The 25,268-nt window shown below is 46.3% G+C and overlaps 1 protein-coding gene and 1 pseudogene across 2 annotated transcripts in view; both read right to left on the minus strand.

The window, feature by feature from the left end:
• The window catches only part of TMEM108 (transmembrane protein 108), a 288,400-nt gene that overhangs the window by 46,614 nt on the left and 216,518 nt on the right, over nt 1-25,268 (minus strand). The gene's annotated exons all lie outside the window — the stretch shown is intronic.
• LOC118633487 lies at nt 693-1,704 on the minus strand (annotated as a pseudogene).

Here is a 25,268-nt window from a genome sequence, read left to right on the forward strand (position 1 = left end):
TTTAAGGATTCCTCATATCCCCCTTGTCTCTTCCCACCTCTAATGTTTTATTTTGAAGTGAATCCCAAATATCATACTTTTTTTCCCTTTATTTATTTTAGAGAGAGAGGAAGGGAGAGGGAGAGAGAGGCAGAAACACTGTTGAGAGAGAACATTGATTGGCCACCTCTTGCATGCCCCACACTGGGGATTGGGCCCACAGTCAGCCCTGACCGGGAATCGAACCAGGGATCTCTTAGTGCATGGGTCGATGCTCAATCATTGAGCCACACCAGCCAGGCCCAAATATCATACTTTTTAGTATGATCCTTTTCTTCCTCCAACCCGATACATTTTGTTACAAAGTCATTACTCATAAGTTTTAATAGACTTGAGCACATTAAAAAAACAGATGCCACAATTAACATGCAATCAGTGCATTCCCTACATGGCTCTATTCTGGCAATGAATCAAATTCTAGAAATACTACGCGTGAACTTACTTAACAAAGGAGATTGTGCAACAAGACCAAGCCATGCCCGCTGCGGCTGCGTGCCGCTTTCCACCCATGTTGGGGAGCAGCGCCGGAACAGAACTGCCTGCTGACTCAGCCAGATTTCACCGTGTCAGGAGCTGGTGACCCATGTATCATTTTCTAAAAGCTTCTGGATGTAGATAACATCAATATGAGGAGCTTCATAATCATTCATAACTCAGAGCTGCACGCAGCTAAGGTTTGACAGGAACAAGGACAGCGTTAAGAAATCCCACAAAGTAATGACGCCGATGCTTGTATACAGTGGGTGCCCAGGGAGGCAGCAGTCACTCACACCCATGTCCTCCTCATGGTGATCCTCCCACACACTTTGGATTCTCGTAGTGAATCACCAATTCCCTTTCCCACGAACATTCTTTTGTTTTAGGGGAACCCGGTTCTGTGGATTTCTTTTCCTCCCTTTCCTCTTTCTCTCTGTTACACCCGTTCCTCTTCATTGTAATCCCATGTAACTTCTACATCTTTTATCACTCGCTTATTTTCTTTCCCTGATTCTTTCCTTTTCTTCTTGCTTACTGAGCGTTCTTTTTCATCTCTACTTCTGTCTTTATCTTTCTTCCTCCTCCTCCTCCACCTCTTCTTCTTCTTCTCCTCCTTCCCTTCCTTCCCTTCCTCCTCCTCCTTTTTATGTCTCCTAGGGGATGGTGAGCAAGACGACTTTCTTTGCAGAGACCTGGGATTTTGAGATCTTGTGCCACTCTTGCTTCTTCTGTGGTCTCTCTCTGCTTGTGCTTCTGGGCCGTTGGGCTGCGCTAACCTTTTGGTTGTGGTTTGGACCGTTTCTTTTCTCGGTCTTCTTTCTTGTTGTCTCTAGGTTTTGATGTTTTTCTTGACCTTCTAGCTCTCTCTCTGGAATGTGATCTCTGTCTTGGATTTGGGATTGCCACCTACTCCTTGACTTAGAGTATAATCTCCTTCTTTATCTGCTTCTTGACCGTCTGTGCCAAGAAGATCAGAGCATAATCTCGGTCTTGAGTGCTTTTATTTTTCTTCTTTCTTATCTGGCCCTGTGGCCGCAGAAATGAGGGACTGTGCTCCTTGTACTCTCTTCGTGCTTCCTCTATCTCTTTACTAGAGGGATCTGATTTCAGACTCGGTGAAACAAGACCAGCAGCTACATTAAAACCTTCCAAAATGATGGATCTACTTACGGTCTTGTATGTTGACATGGCAAATTAACATTCTTATAGTTACATCTGGAAATAAGTATTTGAAACAGATACTACTTTAGGCCTTGTGGCTGAGTTTTTGTGGCTTTTGCTTAACTTTGAAGGGTGATATATGCACTAACCTTTTTTGATGGTTGATTACAGAAACAAGATTTGAAATGAAACAGTCTTTGGCAGTGAGTAAATAACATATTTAGAAGTAGAGTTGTATACTTTTCATGAGGTATTTGGACATTTTTCTTCCTGAAATAATTTATTTCACATTTACATCAATGAAAGCTATCTGCCCATCCTGAGTCCATCTGCAAAAGAAAGTTATCTCTTGTCCTAATTTTCAATTTTCCCCTTTTATTAATTTATCTAAGTGTTGGAAAAAAGGGGTACTTTAAATTGACCTTCATATGCTTTGAAAATATACAAATGTACTCAACAATGTACTTTTCACTTGCTCTCAAGTTGTACAAAAGCAATAAATGCGTGTTACTGTTACTGCAGTAGTAATCTTATGCCCACAGTGATTCCATGTTAAATGCAAAGTAGTTAGGTCACTGTTTTCTTGCTACAGATGTTTCAAGATTCACTTTTGTGCAACAAAAACAAAAGTAGGGCCCTGGCCGGTTTGACTCAATGGTTGGAGTGTTGGCCCACGGACCAAAGAGTCATTAGTTCAATTCTGGTCAAGGTGACACACCTCCGATGCAGTTTAGGCCCCGGCCCTGGTTGGGGTCCTGCGGGAGGCAACCAATCAATGTGTCTCTCTCACATTGATGTTTCTCTCTCTCTCTCTCCCCCTCCCACTCTATCTGAAAATAAATTAAAAAATATCCTGTCCTGGCTGGTTTTCTCAGTGGTTAGAGCATCGGCCCACAGACCAGAGAGTCATGGGTTTGGTTCCTGCTAAGGGCACGTACCTTGGTTGCAGTTTGTCCCTGGCCCTGGTTGGGGTCGTGTGGGTGGCGACCAGTCGATGTGTCTCTCTCACGTGGATGTTTCTCTCTCTCTCCCTCCTGCTCTATTTGAAGATAAACGCAAAAAATGTCCTTGTGTGAGGATAAAAAAAATAAAAAAGAAAAGTATCCTCAGGTGAGGATTTAAAAAACAAACAACAAAATACAAAAGTAGGCTACAGTCTGTGCCATGTTGAGATACAGTTTCAGAAATTGTTTTACAAGACTTTTGTAATAAAACCCTTAAACTAACAAAAACCAAACCAAACCAAACACAGGTGTGATCTGGTCAGCGTAGAAAGCAGGAGTTAGAATCTCGTAAGGCAACAAAGGAAGCTCCATTCTCTAGCAAGGGTCAGGTATAGTCGGAAGGCACAGTATTGTATTTTAGCAAAGGTAACACAACAGAGCAAACATTTCATCTCCAGAGGCAGCAGCAATAACAAAATAAAAGAAAAACACAAGATATACTCTGTCTGATCAGATACTTTCCTATAAAACCAGATGGTTTTAGTGTCCAAATTTCCTCCTATATCATTCTGGAAAAGGATTTTCCCAAGAAAACGAACTATAACCCATCTTTCTTTCTTTTTTTTTTTTAATCCTCACCCGAGGATATTTTTCCATTTTTTGTACAGATAGAGTGGGAGGGAGAGAGAGGAAGGGAGAGAGAGAGAGAAACATCGACGTGAAGGGACACATCAAGTGGCTGCCACCCGCACAACCAACCAGGGCCGGGGACAAACTGCAACCGAAGTACGTGCCCTTAGCGGGAACCGAACCCGGGTCTCTCCGGACCGCAGGCCGACGCTCTAACCGCTGAGCCAAACTGGCCAGGGCAACCCATCTTTCTAATAAAACACATTCTCCTCATCGTTGTCTCTGTCTCTCTGACACACACACACACACACACACACACACACACGCGCACACGCGCACACACGAAGTGTTTCCCCAGCTTAACGCTTCCTGGTACCTGCGTGTCTCTGCACCTCCAGGGACCCTCCCCTGGCTTGAGCTGCTCTCCACGGCAGCCTTGTCTCACACAGCCGCGGCCACGGCCACTGCACCGCAGGGTTCCTCTGGGAATGGATGCGCGAAGAGGAAGCTTCTTATCTAAAGGCAACTTAATTTTTAAAAAGTTGTCTTCAGGAAGACAATTGTGTGTACCCAGCACACGTCAGGGTAGATACATAGCTGGAGGTATTTCTGGCATTTTCGATGCTCCCTTGCCTCCTCACTTACACGATAGTGTCTTCTCCAAAGCAACACTTCCAGGCACAAAGGACGAGAAGGTGGAAACGGGTTCCACAGAGAACCTGCACGGTGTCTTCCCCACACCGAGTCCCCTTTTCTGTGTGGAGAGGATGTGACCACACGCTGTCCTCTAGGCCTTCTCGCAGGGAACCCTGATCGTGGCCTGCGAACATGTTTAATCAGCAATGAAACGTTCCCTCCAGGGATGCCACCTGGGAATGCGGTTTTGAGTGAAGTCTGAACAGAGGGCCCTGGGCCTACACTTTCTGTGCCTGGAGCTGTGACAAGAGTTATTTGAACTTTTTGTTTGCCTTAAAAGAAAACAATACACAGAGATGAGGCTAAGCAAACAAAGAAAAGGGTAAGTAAAGTCTCTCCCAAAAGACGGTCCTGTCTGATTAGCAAAGCTGCTCAGAGTGGAACCTGCAGGGTGAAGGGGCAACTGGGAGCTGGGCTGCGGCCACTTGCAGGCTCTCCCCCTGTCTTCACTGCAGCTCTCCCGGGAGCCCCTGAGACCGTCTGCAGAGGCGGACCCAGCGAGCGCTCCGGTCACAGCCGCGGGCACGGCCCACCCAGCCATGGACTCCTATCGCCACGTGTCACCTGCTTGGAGGACAGTATTCATCTTTCTCAGCAAAGAGCCCCGACCGCACTTCCTAGATTCCTTCCCTGATTTTAGTGACACAGACCTGGGAAATGTTCCAGGCAATAGGCAGTAGTGGGGGTACCACTGTTTTCTCTTTTAAAGCAGACACTTTCCTTCCCCCTCGCACCCACCACACCCCCAATGTGGCTAATTGGACCCAGCAGCGGGGGGATCACACAACACGAGTGTTGTCGCAAACAGTCTGAAATTCATTCACTTAGTTTCTCAAACACTTATTTGCCACGTACTACACTGCAGTCATCACACTAGATCATGAAGAGGATTAAGCCAGTGCTGGCACTTAGGCGGCTCGTGGGGGTGGGGTGGGGAGGTTTGGATATACAGATAAATAAACCACCGCCACCGTGTGACAAGGGAAAAGAGGTGTGTATGGGTTTAACACAGTGAGATAAAAAGGGAGGGGTGAGTAATTACCTCTCACCATCTTCCTCCTTCATTCCTTCCTCCTACCCCCTATTACCTGGGGAGCCGGTGGCATAGAAGACTCAGAAGGTGCTGTCCAGGGTTCAGCCCGACGTTGCGTCTACCCTGCTATAAACCTGAACACTAACAGTCAGAAGCACGCTGCCTTCCTCCATCCATTGCCCTCTGAGGGTGGCTGGCTCTGTCTGCAGCTCATGAATGTCTGGCAGCAGGAGATGAGAGAGGGTAGGATGAGGTTAGGCAAACCCACCTCCGCTATCTGCCTGGAAGTATGTGGTAACAGTTCTCACCCTGCTGGGGAGAAACCACCAAGAGTCCCTCTGCTTCTCACAGGGTGACGACAGGGAAGACACCTGCTGAAGCTGGCTGGGGTCTCCAGACAGTGAGTAGGTCCGGGAGAGCTCACACGGTTGTGTTAATTGTGGAAAAAAGAAAAACCAATAAAATTACAGGGACTTTCATTGATCTCTACCGACTTTTAGTTACAGGCGACAGGCTTAGAGTTCCCCCAATATCCCATGATTTCCTTGTGGCCAGGAGGACAGGGCATGACCTACACTCAGGCACAAGTGACTGATCTCCTGTTAGGTACACCAATGCCCGGAACGGCTCCTTCTGACTTCATGACATTAGGATCGAAGATGCAAAATGATAAGGAGTTCCCCGTTTGGGAAAGTACACATCTGACTTCAGTTCTGAAGGCGATTCCGAATCCCTCTTGGGCTACTGGCACCCTAGACACCAACTCGAGACACTGAGCTATAATCTGGAACGATGAATGGAACGAAACAGAAAACCCCCAAAAGAAAAAAAAGTCTCTGATAAAGGTGGTATTGGAAAGAAAAGAAAAAGAGAAATTTTTCTTTTTGATTAAAAAAATATTTTTTTTTCAATTGACGTTTACATTCAATGTTATTTGTATTAGTTCCAGGTGTACATCATAGTGGTTAGACAACCATTTACTGGGGTGGGCAAAAGTAGGTTTACACTTGTGAGCACATGAAAGAAGAGTTTACTCTTGAATTAATATTTATTAATTACTGTATTATTTATTTGTATAACTGTAAACCTACTTTTGCCCACCCCTGTACTTGACAACGTGTCCCCTGATATTTCCAGTACCCACCTGGCACCATAAAGTTATTACCATAGTATCGACTGTATTCCCTACGCTGTACTTTACATCCCCGTGGCTGTTTTATAACTACCAAGCTGTACTTCTTGATCCCTTCATCTTTTTCACCCAGTCCCCCAAACCCTCTCCTGGGATTTTTCAACGAATGGTGTTGGGACAGCCAATTAAGCACTTGGAAAACATTCGTGTGTATGTATGTGTTCCACTCTACGCACTTGTTATGCCCACCGCCTGCCACCTGCCTCCCCTTCCTCCACCGACCTTGCTGCTCTTCTTTTAAGAACGTCCTTGGCACTTCTCCTGCCTTGCTTGCCTGGACAGTTCAGAATCATTGCGACCTCCACCCCAAACACACCCAAGACGTGGGCCTTGCCTCGCCCTTTCCGTTCAGAAGGGTGGGGTCCCTGCCCCTGAGCCTCTCTGGCCTTGAACTTCTGAGATGAAGTAGCAAGATTGTGACAGCAGAGAAGATGTAAATGCTCACCCCGTCCACAGTGAACTGGACACAACTCTCAGGAGGCAGCACCTCTTCAAACACTTCAGAAGAAGTGACAGCCCTCGGGCCCTTCTGCCTGACTTCTGCCGAGGACTCTGCAGAGCTGACTGTGGCCCGAGGGTGCCCTGGGGGGAGTCAATCCTCACATGCAGCCAGGCCCAGGGTGCTCCCTTACTCAGACAGCCCTTTTGGATAAGTGGCATCTTCACGCTTCTGTCTTCGTAATAATCTTGGCAGCATGATACCCAGACTAGGGACCTGAACCAACCAAGAAAAAATTTTAACGTGGGCAAAACTGTGGTTTGCTTCAAAGAAGGTCCAGTGCTCTGACACTTGCCATTGGAGTTATTGTTCCTCTTTCCTCTTTGCACTAGTCTGAGTCACCCATTATAAAACAAATTCCCTTCTCTGGTGGCTGGCACTTTTCTTCTGAGCAGGGACACTAACAGTCCTCTCGGCACCTTTGCATAAAGTAGGCAAAGGTGCCCTTCCTTTGGGCAAATAGTCCCTCACTCAGGTGCACAGCTTGTGGAGTCCACCCAGCTGTCCTCGTGGAGTGAAAAGCTGGGGCAACTGGACCCGAGGAGCCTGATTCCGAGGGACCTACCTTCTAGAGAAACATCTAGTTACCCTCCTTCATTCACAAACATGAAGAGAGCACCCGAGGGCGGTGGGAAGCGAACACTTCCTGAGCCCGAACTGTGAGCTGGAGATCTGAATGTCTTCTTTCATGAAATCCTTTTAATGGGAATTATCATTGCTAGTTCACAGATAAGGAGACGAAAACATCCGCCTAAGGCTCCAGGGTAGAGGAGCAATAGACACAGACTTGGAGCCCAGGACTCTGACCCCAAGGCCGCGTTCTCCCCACCTCACTGTGCCGGGACACAAAGAAGCCCAAGGCATGGTTCCTTCTCTCAGGGAGCACAGTCCAGTAGGGGAGACAGATGACCTAGAAACACGTCACTCCTTCCCTCTATAGACACCACTTCTTCCTCTGAATCTTTGCTGGGTCCTGGCTCACTGGTGCATTTCGGAGCCCAGATCCTGGGGAGGGATCTTTATAGTTTATGATATTCCATTATGTTTGTGCTGTTCTATTTGATCACCGCGACTCCTCAAGGTTCAGCAAGGAAAGGGCTTTGGTTAAGACGGTCTCTGATTCCGAGACCACCTTCTGCTCATTCCGTCGCACTGCCTCCCGAGTTCCTTGGTCGAGACGGTCTGTGGGGCTGGCTGCGTAAAAGCTGCAGACCTGGCAGGGGAGAGCCTGTCGCAGGCAGCAGGTCCAGCGTCTGGGCCAGCTCCACGAACCAGGGCGGCAGCGGGCAGTGGCACATGAGCTCATGTCCAAGGGAGGAGACAGGGCACCTAAGAAAGTGGCAGGTGATCAGTGCACGTCCACGTTCAGCATGGAGAGTGTGTTTTGTTTGGTTCGTTTTAATTTTTATTGTGGGAGACATAAAACGAGAGAATGTAAAACAAGCCCCATGACCCTGCTACAGTGGTGCCAACACAGAGCCGATCTTGTTTATTCATACTCCCTGCAGTGCATTCTTCTCCAGTCAACCCCGCACACCTTATCATCCCCCGCAATATGTATGTACCGCTAAAATGACTCTGAAAACATAGCCACAATATTATCACACCTAAAAAAATAAAAATAATTCTTCAATGTTTTCAAATATCCTTAGTGTTCCAATTCTTGAATGTATTCCATATATTGATTTTAAATAGTTTGTCTGAATCAGGATCCAAACAAAGTCCAAATATTGAAATCGACAGTCTCTTAAGTCACTTTAAACTTACAGGTTCTTTCTCATTTGCTCTCTTTTTCTTGCAATTTATTTGCTGATGAAACCATGTAATTTGTCCTATACAGTGCCCACATTCTGAATTTTGTTGAGTACATCTATACCTGGGAAAAGTTTTTAGGGTAAATAATGAGACACTTATCAAAATGCATCTAGATACAGTGTAAAGATTATAGATTGTGATGTCAGAGAGATCTGGGTTTAAATCCTTGAACTGCAACTGTATAAATTTGAATTTGAGCAAGTTGCTTAATCTTTATTTCCCAATTCAGAAATCTATAAAATGGGCTTGAAAAACGACAGGGCCTAACAGGTGATGAATTCTTAGAACAGATGTTAAAGAGGTAATTGCACACGTCTGTAATATCCTCAAGATGTGAACCAGTGATCCCCATTTCCCCTCCCCCATGTTTTCCCATTCACCCCAAAGCAGACACCTCTCTCTGGGCAATCAGTGGTTTCATTTTACTGGCAGGAGAGAGCACTACTCGGTGAATTTCTTCCTAACTTTGGAATCAAGTCATTTCCTAATTTCCCTGGGTCATGTATCAAAGCTCCATCATCGGCCAGAGCTGTGAGCGCGCGTGTGTGACAAAGATCCCCAGTCTGACCGCTTCATGTGCCAGACAGGACGGCGTGAAGCGACCTGCCGGGGCCTCCCGTCTCCCACTCTGGAAACCGTTTCTGATCTGAAAGTGGGGCCCCTGGCTGCATTCCTCCCGTCCGAGTCGGGGCACCACCCTTCAGCACGCCTCTCCTCCTGGGCTTTAGACGTCGTCACAGCACGTGCCTGCTCCCTCACTCTGCACCTCGTTCTGTTCTCCGCGCAGCAGTCCTTCCGCTGCAACGCCAGCTCCCGGGCGGACACTCGGACCCTCTGCCTGCTTCCTGGGGCGTGTGGCGCACAGCAGGCAGCAGTCCAGCCGTAGCCGCTGGACTGAGCTACTCTGAGAAAAGCCTTTTCGGCTGTTCGTTGGAGCAGCCACACCAAATCACCCCTCGGGCCAAGATGACATGAAAGGTTACAAGCAATTACTAATTGTTAATGCTCTTTGAATTTCTATGCTGCTTATTTTCAAAATTTGGTTTGGTGTTTATGTTCCTGCCTATAATTTATGTTCTGGTTCCAATCTGTTATTCACTAAGCCATCTGGGCAATCTGTAAATCCATTACCCACAATTTGGAGAATCTCATTTCTTATAAAAATCATATTACTGATATCGGCCAAGATCTTCAACATTTGGCAAAGATTTCCCATTTCCTCCCTTTCAGGTAATGTTCATCGCTTCCTAAACAAAGGTGGCAAAGGCTCAGTATTTTTACTGAGGGCCTATTAAGTATCTTGTATCAAAGAAATGGTTTCCATGAAAAAAAGTCATCACAGTAACATGCTATCAGCAATGCATGTATTCCGGGGGACACGAGTCCCTTTCAGTTTCTCCAGCATTGGATTTAGAGGGGCAGTAATGGGGCTGTAGAAACACAGAGAACGCCAGGCCAGGACCTGGCAGGCTTTTCAATCACTCCCAGTAACAGCTCCAGTTCACATGACTAAACCCTCACCCCAACAAGCTCACAGGGCTTTATAGACCGTCGCATCCCGGCCACACTGCAGTGGCAGATCCCCAGAGGGAACTTGCTCCCACCCACGGCTTGACCCTGGGCGCCTTCGCTCCCTGGGCTCTGTCTTCTGGCTCAGTACCCAGCTGTCCCTGCTCTGTCTACGCCAGCTCACCGGGATGATCTTCTGGCCCTTGACCTGGCATCTCTGCATGACCCTGTTTTTTTGGCTCGCCCTGGGTGGTGCATACTGTACACTGAGGGCCAAGGACACCCACCCCAGGTTGATGCAGCTCCTGAGGGACCTGGCTGGCTGGGCCCTGTTTGAGTGAGAGGAGGAATCTGACACACGGCTCATTCTCAACACATTCCACAGGCACTGGAAAGGTGTATGGTTTGACCACATCTTCCTGTGCACAGATGCTCACACTTGTTTTTATATCCCCCCTCCCAACCTGTCATGGCCAGTCCTCAGGTTCTAGAGTCCAGACCTCGTTAGTCAATCACCAGGCACACTGATGTGCACCCTCTCCCAGGACGGAAACCAGGCTAGTGAGCACACAGCTCCCTAAGTGACGGTGCTGAGGGTGTGGGCTCTGGGGGGTGCCTTCCAGCTGGTGCTGGTGAGCGCAGACTTAAAACGCGCTTCCCTCGGTTCCCACGATAGAATGCATCCTTATAAATACGGAGGACACCTTCACAAAGAACCACACCAAACCCAGCACCCGCAATCTCACCACCCAAAGGGAACACTCAGCCCACTTCTTCCAATCTTTTTTTTAAAAACCTGTGAAGAACCTATATATTTTTATTTTTTAAACTCTTTTTCTCTCCTGCCCTCATATGTGTGTATCCTTTTATTATTCCCTGTTGTGCACGAGTAAGGAAATAGCTAATGAAACAGGGACTCTGGAACAGTTGATTATTGGAAGCAATGCCTGTCTTTTTATTAATCCCTCTTTTCTTTCTGTCATTTGTGTGTGTCTCAGGACAGGCTGCAGGGCTTTACGTTGTCCCAGGATCTCAGCAGTAGGGAGGTTCACCTTGAGAATGTGTGCTAGCTGAAGCCGCAGTTTGAGTGTGTGTGAGTGTGTGTGTGTGTGTGTGCGTGTGCTTGTTACCTCTCTTTATAATGGAATGATACCAGGGTGTGCACTCAATTAGGTGTATTCTGCCTTTTCTCTTTTAATGTTAATGTGTAATATAAAAATGAAAGTGATTTTGAAGATGAATTCTTCTGTGGTGTCTCCTGTCAAAGCTGGGTCAAATTTAATTTTAATTCCCTCCAGATCTGAAGTTATAAATCCACCTCTCAGACACTTCCTTGGTCTTCACTTCTGAAGGGGAGCCAAATCTGCCTCTGCTGCCTCCGTGGCTGCTGGGCGAGGTGGAGCCAGCACACCTGCTCTGCTGCGGGGGTAGCAGGAGCCTGGCACCGGGGGCAGTGGGTTGTGTTCCTTCCCTCATCTGACTGGCTCCTCACTGACTCTGTGTCTGGCAGCGACCACAGGTCCAGGCTCTGGTGGGTTTGGGGGCTGGGGTGAGGAGCTGAGCATTTCGGTGGGCACACAGTCTGTCTGGGTCTTGCTCCATACATCCAGGTGGGGTCCTCAAGGCTTTCTGTGCTTCAGAATCAGTTAACGTGATGAAACGCTCAAACGCCTGGAGGGAGGAGGGACCCTCACCAGGGACCTAAGTACGACGCAAAAGTATGACGCAAAACAGAGTGGCTTCCTTCTATCTTCGTTTCCGATCAATTACTGTGTGATTGTAGGCAAATCACTGAACTGCTGGCTTCTACTTCTTCATCCATCAAAACAGGGTATTAGTCAACACCTTTACCCCCTTCCATGGGATATTAGGGTGACAACAGTACTGTATCCAGGCTCTGTTCTAGGCACTTGATCAATATTATCTCATTTAGTTCCCACAACAACTTAAGAGCTGGGAACACTGTTACCTCCAGATTACAGATGGTGACATTGAGCCGTGGCAAGGTCACACAGTTTTGAGATTATAGTCAGGAGGTGGCGATGCCGAGATGCAAGCCAAGGTATGTGGCTACACTGCCTCAAAACAGGTATTTCCAAGAATGCAAGGGCTATGTGAATACAGATGGCCATTGTCCTTGTTATTGCTCTCAGAGACATGTATGGATAGTAATGAGCTTGGGGGGCTGGGCGGGACCATTTCTAAGGACTGGGTCATTCCAAATCCTAAACTTAGGCTACCTGCCCTTGCCCCGTAGTCTTCTAGGCAAATTCTAATCCATCCACTAATCACCAGGATAGATCCCATGTGGCAGAGCACCAGCAGATCCCCGCGGTCCCAGACTCTGCGGGACCAGGTGGAGAAGGACCCGAGTGCGTGGGTTACAGCGCTCTGGTGGCTTTGGCTGTAATATATATGTAATGTAATATATAATGGAACATTTACATCTTCAGATACGGAAGCGACTTTGAGAATGAGGGCTACTGTGGAGACCACATATCCAAGCACTCCTAGGAGACGCATCAGTCTGAGTGTTGCAATGGGTCTACAAACTGCGATCCCTCACTGACATCACAGCTAATCATCTGAAAGTGCTTTTGAAGGCAACACATCCTCCTAGTTGGTTGTGCCTTCAATTAGCTTCTACATAATTTAATGACTAAGTTGTCATCCTCTCCTATTAATTAGGTGCCCAGATACTGATAAGAGGAGGCACATACTTTGGATTTGTCATCATCCTTTTAATTTTCCCAAGCTATTAAAAATATATTTGTTCTCCAAGTATTACTCTTTCCAATAAAGACTGAGCCGTTTCTTTTAAGCTGTTCTTTTATCTTGATTTGATTGAGTAGAAAAAAAACACACCACCTTACAAATTCTTATAGGAACACAGTCCCATCCATTTATTCATGAACAAGCATGGCAGGGATCAAATCAGGGAAGTCTCTGACTGGAGCTATTAATAGAACCGCAGAAAGGAGTTAATCTTGTATTAGATTACTGGGGATAAGAAAACTGTCATCCACTCGGCAGCAGCTTTCTCTAATTCTAATCATCCATGCATTAGGGAAAAGCCTTAAATACACATTAAAAAGGTCTTCAGGTTTTAATGCCATTATGAATGCTTCCTTCACGGGAGGTAGCAATTGCTCATAGTGTCTCAAGTAGTTCCTCACCCTGCCAGGACACTGTGAAAATCCTAAAATGCTGGTTCAAAAAGCAAGTCAGAAGACCCAGTCAGTGTAAGGGGAAATGGGAGTCACACAGTGGAGAAGCCAAATGCCACCTGGACTGGGCGATGAACTGAGCTCGGTGAGGCCGACGGGCATCGTGTGCCCGGGCCTGCTGCCTGGAGAAGGACATGCCGTCACCAAGTGGCAGTCTGACTCCGAGCACAGCATGAGCGGAGTCAGGAGGACACATCAAAGCAAAAGCAAAAGACATTGATCTGAAAGTGTATTTTAACATAAATTTTAAATTATGTTCAAACTGCAAATCTATATGTATTTTCTGAAATCTGATGGTTTTTATTTATTCTTTCACTTTTTTTTTTTAAATTGTTGGAAGTATTACAGATGTCTCCCTTTTCCCCCCATTGACCTCCTGTTTCCCACTCCCACCCCCTCTTCTGCTTTCCCCAACCTCATGTCTGTGTCCATTGGTTGGGCATATAGGCATATAAGTTCTTTGGTTTATCTCCTCCCACCCCCCCACCCCCCATCCCTCTGAGGTTTGTCAGTCTGTTCCCTACTTTCATGACCTGGACCTCTTTGATCGACAGCTTATTTTGTTCATTATGTTCCACAAATAAGTGAGATCATGTGGTACTTGTCTTTCTCTGACTGGCTTATTTCTTCTGATGGCTTTTAGAAAGGTTTTTCAAAACTGTCTATATCCTAAAAGGCAAAGAAAGGCTGAGGTAGTGTTCCCGACTAAAGAGACATGACAACTAGATGAATCATGTGATTCTAGCTGGATCCTGTTTAGGGGGAAAATACTCAATGAAGCATATTCCAGTGGGTGAAATTAGAATATGGACCATTGATGACCAGGTGAAAGAGTTGTAACACTGTTAAATCTAGCAAAGTGGTCACTACACTGTGGTCACTAAGGGACTGCCGTTCCTAGGAAATGCTCACTGCAGTATTTAGGGGTAATGGGCATGATATATGCAATTTCTTTTCAAGTAATTTAGCGATAACTACATACATAGAAAATGATGAAGCAAATAGGAAAAATGGCAACATTTAGTGAATATGAATAATGGGTATATGTGGGCTCTTTGTACTCTTACAACTTTTCCGTAAGTTTGAAATTATTTACAAATAAAAAGCTATTTTAAAAAGTCACTCAATTATGTTGAGATGTCAATTCTCCCCAAATTAACCTACACATTTGACACAATTCCTATCTAAATCCTAGTAAGCTTCCTCCCCACCGTCCCGACTTGGGCTGGGACTCCCCCACTGGCCTTTCTGGGACACCAGCCTGCAGGCGGCAGAGCGTGGGACTGTTGGCCTCTGTAATCACGTGAGCCAATCCCTCCCAGTCAGCCTCTCTATATTATATCTACCATATTCTACTGGTTCTGCTTTTCTGGAGAACCTTAATGCCATGCTACAACATGGATAAACCTCAAAAACAGTAGCACAGTGAGGAAGTCAGGTGCAAAAGGTAAATTTATAGAGAAAGAAAGCAGGTCAGTGGTTGCCTCGGGCTGAAGGTGGAGGTGAGCTGCTGTAAATGGGCACGGGGAAACTTTCGGAGGTGTCAGAAATGTTCTGTAACTGACCTGGGCGATGGCTGTACGAATCCATACGTTTATGAACATCACAGAACTATATACCTGTACTGGATGAATTTTATGGTATGTAATTTATACTTCAATAACGCTATTTAAAGAAATCGGTCTAGCCACGTTCAGAAGGAAAATGTAATACATAAGGCTTCCCCTCTGGCAGACCATTCTTGCATGACGGTGGCTGAATCAGGATGTCAACCACTGTTTTGGAAGGAGATGACCACAGCCGTTTTATGGCACATGTAGGAACAGTAAAGAATTGAGCCAGGCAGTATGTACCAGGCATTATGGAGGTTCCTTTTCCTACACTATTCTATTTTATCATCATGACAGCCAGTGAAGTTGGCTACTCCCTCCGTGTAGGTTTGGGCTCAGAGGGTGTTAGGATGTCAGAGCCCTGTTAGCAGGGCTTGATGAAGCTGGATCTCGTATCATGAGATATCCCGGAAATAACAGCTACCACATGGCTATATTGGCTTATGTAGCAAGACATGGGAAAAGCAAAGCCCCAAGCCAGGAATAGTTATAAAGTCAGAAACTACATTAACGGAGAGATACTCCAATTTCCTGCTCAGGCAGAAAGGAAACAGCAACCACATTACTATACGACCATTTGTCTTTCTAATAGATTTAAAAAAGCCACAACTACAACCAAGTAATCAATTAAAATTGGATTCCCCTGATATTTAATTATGATAGCAGTCAAGTTTTTCAAAGTGAATGTCACATAATTACATGTGATTTGATCTTCATAAATCAACCTTGGGTTAGTGAATTAACAGTATTCATTTTAAGGGTGTATGTATTGTTTTTAAATATGTTTTTTAATGCTTTTAGAGAGCGGAAGGGAGAGGGAGAAACTGATGTGAGAGACATGGATCGGTTGCCTCCCGCACGCACTCCAAATGGAGATCGAACCCGCATCCTGGGGCCCTGACCGGAAACTGAACCAGTGACCTTTCGGTGCACAGGATGCCACACAACCAACAGAGCCACACCGGCCAGGGCGAAATTTTATATTTTATATCAGTGATTTTGGACTATGTCTCCAGTCCACCGCAGGTTTAAAGTCTGGTGAGTGTGAGTGTGTGTGTGTGTGTGCGCTCTTGTGGTCCCACACCGATGTGACATTCTCGGTGTTCAGTGACGTACGAGCAGAGAGATGCCTGAAAGCACACATTCCAACTTCACAGCTGCAAAAGCCTGGATTCATCAGATGTCAGGTGTAAGGGCCGCACAGACCCGATTCCTCTGCACCGCCCTCCTCAGCCTCCGCAGCTGAGAGCAGAGGCCAGCGCGCGGGCCCGAGCCCACGTCCATCACCGTCACCGCAGAGGCAGGACAGTGAGCCAGCCTCCCCTGCCGCGGGGTGCACTCACAGTGCTTCCTGAGTTGTGGCCACATTGTTTGCAAATCAGGACACCAAAGGACAACGGGGAAAAGTGAGTAACGTAAAGCTTAAAAGACAGTTTTGCCAAAGTTGTCTGTATTTGTGCTGGGCTTTGAATGTTAGGGATGTGGAACCAAACGCAGTGAAAAGGACGGTTAGTCGTACAGGCTTCCAGAGACGCCTGGACTGAAAAAGACTGTGCTAAATGCTTCCCTATTACTTGTCTTTTCCTCTAATCCCATTCAAACCATCTCTTTTATCTCCTAAATATGCATTGTTAAGAATCCCCCAAAGTAATTATTAACAAGTGAGCCAGCCGGTGCTTGTAAACCATTTGACAAACACAAAAGGCTCTGTAAATGTTTATTCTCATTCCCGAAGCTAATTCAACAATGACATAACAGTCTTCCCAGATAACGCTTTCCAGCTATGCTCCTATGCTGCTGTGCGACAGGAAGGACACAGCTGGGGCCTGAACTCCGGTTAGACCGTCCGGTGAGCCGGGGGAGACGCCTCTCCCACAGTTCTGTGCTGAGACACTCAAAGGCCCCACAGGAGTCCCGCACTGTGGACCACCTGCTGGCGCTGCAGAAAATGCCTCAGTGTTCTCGGGGCGCCACCTGCAGACCTTGAAAGAAGGATGGCTGTTCTTGAGGCACCACGCTTGGCATGAGAACTGGCTGTAGGCTCACTGTGGACCTGGGCATCAAGGGGTCAGGCAATGTTAGATGTCCTCTAATATTGCTCCTTAAGGTTCCTTACACCCTCTGGGAACACTGGCCCCTAAAACGCTGACACCTCTTATATCACAAAACAGACAGCAGGCTCTCTGCTTGTGTGTGTGTATCAGGGTCTGTATAAAGTACACTTTTTATTTTCTGTATTCTGGCTTCTGGGGCCCTGTAGACGGAGGAAGGACTGCCCCTCCCAGGCTTAGCTAATTCTTAGAGACAGTAAACTTGCCTGGGGTCTGCCTCTGATACACTGCATCCATTCTCCCATTCACTTCTGTTTACCAGGCCCCAGTAGCAGGGGATGCTATCCCTCTGCCCTGGTTTCCCCAGAGCCAGGTACTGGGCAACTAGAAACCACTCCTATAGGCCAAAGCCCAGAAATGATCTAAACTAGCCAATCCTAAACCTGCCTACCCTGCTTACTCTGCCTCGCCCATCCCTTCCCATGAAAACCAAAATGAAGACTCTCACCCGTGCTTCCCCTTGCTCCTGGCGGCCCCCGGGGCCTCCGAGGGGCCCTGTGTGGCATGCTGTGCCTCCTGTTTCTAGGGGTGAGTACAAACGTCTTCTGTCATGGCAGTGATTTACATGTCTGTGTCCTACCATTCCTGACGAAAGCAACTTCTGGGCACATTTTACAACAGAGTCCCTATCCAAGTGTTTCCATAGTCAGCAAACAGTAGAGGTGGTAAATGTGCTCTTCTGAACACATCCCCAATTTCCCTGTTGCTCCAGGGCTGGCTGTAGGTTGCCAGGCAACACCATCAGGTGCGCTGCACAGAGCCCTGGACCGTCATCACTCTCTTTCAGGTCTTATTTACTTAGGTGTTTATGTTCTTAAAATGTGGTCAGGACCAGCTTCTTCCCCTTCTTCCCCCACAAAAGAACATCCCTTATCTTTTGAACACACACATTTGAAGCTTCAATGACCTGATGAATGATACAGTGAGCTGTGGAGCCAGGGAAGGCACGGACCGGTGAGGAAGCCTCTGGGTCTAACCACGCCACTAACACACTTCACCGAGGCCTCAGTGGCTCATTGCAATTTCCCGGAACCTGGGGGAAAATCAGCTGTTCCTATTCTCTGACATTCCACCTCCTTCATTTCTGGCTTTCAGATTTATCACTTTATGTTACAGGAAGACTGTTTTTGTTTTGTTTTAAAGTGCTAATACTATGTAGGAACTACATTTCTAAGTGGGGAGAATTGGGAGCAGATGCATGACTGCTAATTCTGGATTGGTCCAGGAGAAGAATGTGTGTCAGGCTGGAGACGTAGGTTGGCCTGGGGGGATGGGAACCACATCCAGTTTTTAATATTTATGATACCACTGTAGGCAAAGAAGAACGTGTGTCATGAAAGAGAAAAAGCAAGGAAATGTCCTATGATCCACTAAGATTTCTGATGGTTTTGGTCCAATACCATCCAAAATCCTTAAGCATGACTGGACTGACCCAGCGGTGGAACGAGCAGCGGAGGGGGCATGATTTCCATGAGCTCCAAGCCACCCGAGTGTAAGCAAACGTACCTGCTTGCTATGCAAATGTAGCTTCAAGACCAATCCCCTTAGCACACCATTCCTAAAACACTGCCCACCCCATCCCCACCTGTATGGAAAACCTGGAGAATTGGGCTTTACCTCCACATCAACTGCTGTCTACAGGACCTCAAAGCACCCAGGTTAAAGAAGAACTAAACCCACCAACTGGTTGGTTAATCTATCTGCCACTGAAGTTATTCTGTTTTTATCCCCCTTCCCCACTGAAGTAAATAGACAATCTGTCTCCCTTGCTTAAAGAGTGGCTTTATGGCTTGCAGGTCACCCAGAGGGCATCACCAGTATCTCACGCCTTCACCTTCACTAAGTGCGAGCCTCCTTTATGCTCCTAGGTTACACTGGCCAGGAGCAGCACTGACGACCTCACGAGGAAGCGTCCTTCCTCCCCACGCTCAGATTTCCCCAGCGGAGTGGGGCAGGCAGCTCCTCTGGAAACCTACCCTAAACCGATAATCTGAAAGAATGAAAAAGCCATGAGCAACAGGATGTTCTCTGCAGTTACTTACAATCCTAAAACACTATGTGCAGCCTTAATGTTAAGCAGTATAAAGGTAATTAAATAAAACATCAGCATTGCATAGTGGGTATGAGCATATGCCTGTCTCTGCTGCTCACTCACTGTGTGATCTTGGGCAGGTTACTTAACCTCTCTGAGCCTCCATTTCCTCATCTATAACTGGAGCCTAATAGCACTATTAGGAGTGTGAAATGAGTTAATATTAATAAATATTAGGAGGATGAAATGAGTTAATATATATTGTAATATTTATGTACCTAGAGCGTGAGAAGCACTACGTGAGGATTTGATAACCAAAGCAGTACGTGATGGAGAATTTTGCAGCTTTTACAAAGATTGTTAACAAGGCTATACAGCAATGAGGAAAATGCTGATCATAGAGAAGTTCCCATGAAAATCATTAGTACTCTATGTAAAATTTGGATATGAAAATTTACTAAGGGACTACATAAAATGCAAACAGTTGTATTGGGATTGAAGGGGATCTTTTTGTTCTAGACATTTTGTATAGCTTTTGTAAGTTTTAAGGAAGTTTTGATAAGGTTGGATAAGGTTTGGTGAGGGGCGGTGAGAGGGGTGGGAAGGAAATTCTTCCTGGGCCTCAGGTTGGAACGAATCACCTGGTCCTTCTGGCAGACCTGGGAGAACTGTCTGCTCCACGCAGAGGTAACAGGAACCTACTCATAAGAATATCCCCAACGACAGAGAGAAATGGGAAAAGAGAGGTTTCAGCAGCCAGGAGCCAGGAAGAGGGACTAAACTCAGTGGACGGCACTTCCTCTCTACCCGTTCTCTGATTCGCTAGTGGTGCGGTCCATCGGAGGGGGCAGGAGCTCAGGGCATCTTGGCAGGTTACAGGGACAAAGACATCAAATAGATCAAAGCATTTGAGACTCACAAGACAGGAATAAAATGCCCTCACTTGTCAAGCACTTGTCCAGAACTAGTGAAATAACTGTGACGAAGGAAAATCACCTATACCAAGCATCCCTCCCTCTCCTCCGCTGATCTTTATATCTCATCGTCTTTACCAGGAGGGCTGCTTCTTCCCCAGGACAAAGCAACATGGATACAGCAGTTCTGCCCTCTGTGTTCACCCCAACCTCCCCCCCTTTCCTTCCATTTCATTAGCAAAGAGTCCTGAATCTAGAAAGAAACCTAACAGATGGCCTCAGCCAGTAGCTCTTTAGCCTACTCCTGGGGAGTTTACAAATACACGGTCCCCGGGCCTTAAGAAGCGGTAGCTCTGGGGAGGGGCCCAGGATTCTGCTTCTGAATCTTTCCCTTCCCCCAAGGTGAATCCCAGTCGTGTGGGGGGATCATAAATAACCTCGGTCATTTTAGCGACAGAAACAAGTGACCCAGAGCTTTCCCATTTTCCTCTACCTCTTGGTCACTTTCTAGTTTTTTCTCCACCTTCACCCCACTTCTTCTTTCTCTACCTCTCTCAAAATCTCTCTCTTTTTCTGAGCTGGGGCTGGCATTCTAACTACAGAAATGAAGATCCCAATGTGGGGAAGGGAGGCTGACAATCTATTGTCACTAATAAACACACTGGCATTGTTCCAGCGTGGCCCAGTATTCTGACATCTGTCTCAGGCAGAGACAAGTATGCCTGAGCCACGCACACATCTGTCCTGGCAACTAGCAGGGACACAAATGAAATACTCTAAATTAAATGTGAGTGAGCTACAGGCCTAATGAGTATTATTAGTGTATTTGCATGCATTTAGGAAAAAAGCAACTGTTAGCCTGATATTGTTCTGACCTCCCTCACAGAACAAGAAGACCTGAGGATTTCAGCTCAGACCTGGGCCTTCTTCTATTGTCTCAATTGGGTATCTACAGACTCGGCCCCCAAGAAAGTGGGGATGGTTGAAATCACCAGGGACCCATCATTCTTGCTGGTTTGTACACTATTCTTCCTCCCATTTACTGAGAAAGCTGTTAGCTTAGATTCTGTACCTTTGAGTCAGTTAAACATTCTGTCATTCCCACCTTGTTTCTAGCCGTTTCCCTGATCCTTCTGGGCCAGGCCTCGGCCCCACTGTCCACCCATGGCCGCCAGAAGCCTGGCCTGCCCACCTCCCAAGGAGGGGGACAGAGATCTGAACAAACATAAGGCACAGGGCTCAATGAAAATCTCAGCTTATTGATTTTTTTTTTTTTTTGCAGTCTAGCAAGCTGGTATTAATAGTTTAACACTTACATGGTACTTCTTGGTTAGTCTGGCTACCTGCTATATTGAGTTCTGGAAACACAGGCAGAAATGTGATCTCTTTGTGCATTAAGTTTTCACATACTTGGTGTGAAAAAATAAACCCTGTGAGAGTTTTAGGTGCCTTGCCTCCTGAGTGTGTTTGTGTAATTACTGTGTTAATAATGTAGTGGCCATTTTGCACGTGATGAGTTCGAAAAGTAAAGGCTTTGGAGGCAGATACTCTGAGATAAACATCCCAACTTCTCTGATTTGATAGCTTTAATGTTTCTTTTGTTACTTTAGCTTAGTTTTTTTTTTTTTTTGCCTGTCTTTAATATTTATTTTTTTTATTCCTCATCTGAGAATATTGTTTTTTGTTGTTTTTTTTTATCCTCACCCGAGGATATTTTTCCACTTTTTGTACAGAGTGGGAGGGAGAGAGAGGAAGGGGGAGAGAGAGAGAAACATCGACGTGAAGGGACACATCGAGTGGCTGCCACCCACATAACCAACCAGGGCCGGGGACAAACTGCAACCGAAGTACGTGCCCTTAGCGGGAACCGAACCCGGGTCTCTCCGGACCGCAGGCCGACGCTCTAACCGCTGAGCCAAACCGGCCAGGGCAGGATATTGTTTTTTTTCCCTTTTATTTATCATTAGATAGAGTGGGAAGGAGGGAGGGAGAGAGACAGAGAGAAACATGGATGTGATAGAGCACATCGACTGGTTGCCTCCCGCACGACTTGACCAGGGCCCGGGATGAACTACAACTGAGGCACGTGCCCTTGATCAGAATCTAACCTGTGACTCATTGGTCCGCGGGCCGACACTCTAACTGCTGAGCCAAATCGGCCAGGGCCCTATCTTTAATATTTAGTAAAATTCTTTTGAAAACAAACATGACTAAGAAGGAAAAAAGGAGGGGGGGTACTTTTGCTCATGTTTGAACTGGAATGTTAAGGGCAGACACACACTCGAACGTCAGACAGGCTGGGAGGGACAGGAGTGGAAATAAGATAAGGGAGACTTGCAGACAAAGGAGAGTGTGGATCAGAGTCCTTCTCAGCTTAACACACCCTGTCTTGCTTTCATTTCAGGAAGGGAGGTGGTTGCCCTGCAGCCGGCTCTACTAGGCTTGGCGGGCTAGCAAACGTTTCCCTTCATTCAGGCGGCCTTGGTGAGCTGTGGGCCCCACACCACGTGGTTTTCTCTTCTTCAGCAGGGCCAGGGCGGTGCTGGGGTGGCTTCAACAGCACCACGCCTGGCCTGTGACTGTTCGTCCCCCTGCAGCCGATGAGGCAGAGTAGTGCCACCACACTGCCCAGCAGCCAGCCGAGGCCGCAGCGTTGTGCTCACCATCTCCCTCCAGGCCCTCTGTGTCCCTCAGAGAGAGCAAGAACTTGGACTGGGTGTTGGGATGTCCTAAATTCCAGGCCTGGTTCTGCCAAAGAAAGCTCTTGAGTCGCTGGACACTTCTGCTCTTCACTGGAAAAGTGAGGGGGCTTTCTAGACAACAGTGTTATAACAGTTGACCCTGACATGGGCTTTATGTGTATAGCTCACATAATGCTTTCAGGTTTTATTTCATGCTCACGACCTGCCAGGTAGGCACATGTATTATCACCATATCCATGTACAGATCAGGAAGCTGGCCAAGGGGCCCAGGTCACACAGCTAGACGGTGCGCAGCAGGCCCGGCTCCGCCCACTTCTCCCTCCCTCCTCTACCTCGCTCGCTCTCCAAGGTTCCTCTAGATCTCAAAATCCATGATTCTCAGGGCTCAGAACAAACTGGGTCTATTTTCTGTGTCAAAAAGTTTGGGTAACTTATACCAATCTCCAACCTTGCCATTTTTTTTTTTTTTCATAAAAAACCATGAAAAAAGTGCTTATGACTTATATGTTAATAACATGTCAACATAGCACCCCAAGTTTTATCTAAATTTATAATTTCCCCATGGTTTATTGTTACAAAACTGCATAGTGGGGAGTGGCTGAGAACACAGTCTTTAACTTGATGAACTACAAATGCTTTCTGTCCGCACTAACACTCTTGGCACCCGTGAGATTAGATTTCAGGAAAGAGTGGACATTATTCAGTTGGGTCTGCGCTCACTAGATTGAAATGGCACATACATTTATTTATTTATTTATTTTTGTCAATCCTCACCCGAGGATATTTTTCCACTTATTTTTAGATAGAGTGAAAAGGAGGGAGGGAGAGGGAGACACACACACACACACACACACACACACACACACACACAGAGAGAGAGAGAGACATCGATGTGAGAGAGACACATCAATTGATTGCTTCCCATATGACCCCAACCAGGGCCAGGGGTCAAACCAGCAACCCAGGTACATGCCCTTGACCGGGAATTGAACCTAAGACCCTTTGGTCCACAGGCCAATGCTCTAACCACTGAGCCAAGCCGGCCAGGGCTACATTTATTTCTTTAAAAACAACTCTTCAGGAAACGGTACGAACATATGGATGCTTGGAAATCCCATAAATCTGAAGTTACCCCAAGTGTGAATCAGCATCATTAAAGTCCATTTCCTGGACTTCGCCATCTCAGAAGTAGCCATTTAATAAAAGCTGACGTATATTTAGTTTTAATTAGTTTTCATCAATAGTGATAGAAATTTAAAAAATAATCAAGCAAACCAATAAAAATACATCTCAATATTGCTACTTGGGAAGTATACTGGTTCTATCTTTTCACAGAGAATTATCGCAGGAGGCAAATCCCCCATCTTCAGAAATAACCCTTATACCAGTATTTAAATTAAATTGTCCAGAAATAATCATATTTGAAGGAAGTAGATAAAATATCCTGCAACGAGTCATCATGGGGCGATGGCTCTGTGACACACCACTGTGTGTTTCTGAGGTTCTATAGTTTTATTTGGCTTTCAACTCTAAGTTAAAATTATTTTAAAAAGCAAAACGAACAACAAAAACAGTTCCAATTTCATTACTACATTTTTCTGAGAAGGTCAAAGAGTTCTGGAGCCACGTTTCTGTCAGCTAACAGCTCTCGGGTTGGAAGATTTTTACTGGACAATAACCCTTCCTTCCTTATGCTTACTACTGTCAGTTTCCTTCTGCCTGATCGCGCCCTGTATTTTTATAAAGAGGAGAAATACAAATGCTTATTATCCCAAAAAGCACTTCTAGTAAATTAAATTCACTCAAATCACAGCAGAAATGGCACAGAGGATGAAACACAGAGAGAACATTAATATTCAGACATAACAAATGCAAGATCTTTTGCATACTAGTCTGGTCTATCTTTGGCAAAAGGGTGGCAGCGCTCCAATCTGAAGCAACTGCCGTGGGTGTACGGGAGCTGATTTCTCTGTTACCAGCTGCCACTGGAAGTAATTCTAAAATTCAAGTTGACAGTTTCTTAGCTCTTCTGTTATACTCTAATTGAGATGACTGTCCTGGCTTCCAACCTAAAGTAGATCAGACTCTATAAGAAGAGTCTTCAGTTATGTAAAAAAAAAGCCTTTTATATACAAGATGCGGGCATGTTCTCCTCCCATTTCATTTAGTGGAGAAAGAGGAGATGGACCTCAGCTGCACAAAGGATGCTCATGCTTGATGAGTTACCCAGCAAAGCCACTCACTGTCCTTCTCAGGAAGGAACGAAAAATAAAGTGTCCTGATTTGTTAGGTGCTTAAAAGTTGGCTCTGGAGAAGGGCAGGAAGTTGGCAAGAGGAATCCTTACAATCCACTCCAATTCAGGAATGCGGATTGTGTTAACCTTTGGCCTGGAGTGCATCACATCCAATGCTGGACAGTGTCCAGATTCATTCTTTAATAGCCAACGCTGGTGAAAGGCTATGCGCTAGGTCCTGTGTTAGGCTTGGGGACAGATGCCCAGAAGGTTTCTGCCTTTAAGGAGTGTTGTACAAGCTTTCATGGAAGGGGAGGGCTGTCAATGGGGACTCGGCAGGCCTGCCTGACTCCATCTGTGGATTCTGTGAGGAGGACGGCTGGGGGCCAGGTCCTTTGAAGAACAGCAGGCGGTTTAGATAGAACCACTTTCAATGAGTGTTA

The sequence above is a fragment of the Molossus molossus genome, unplaced genomic scaffold (assembly GCF_014108415.1).
Source record: "Molossus molossus isolate mMolMol1 unplaced genomic scaffold, mMolMol1.p scaffold_m16_p_18, whole genome shotgun sequence".
NCBI lineage: Eukaryota > Metazoa > Chordata > Mammalia > Chiroptera > Molossidae > Molossus > Molossus molossus.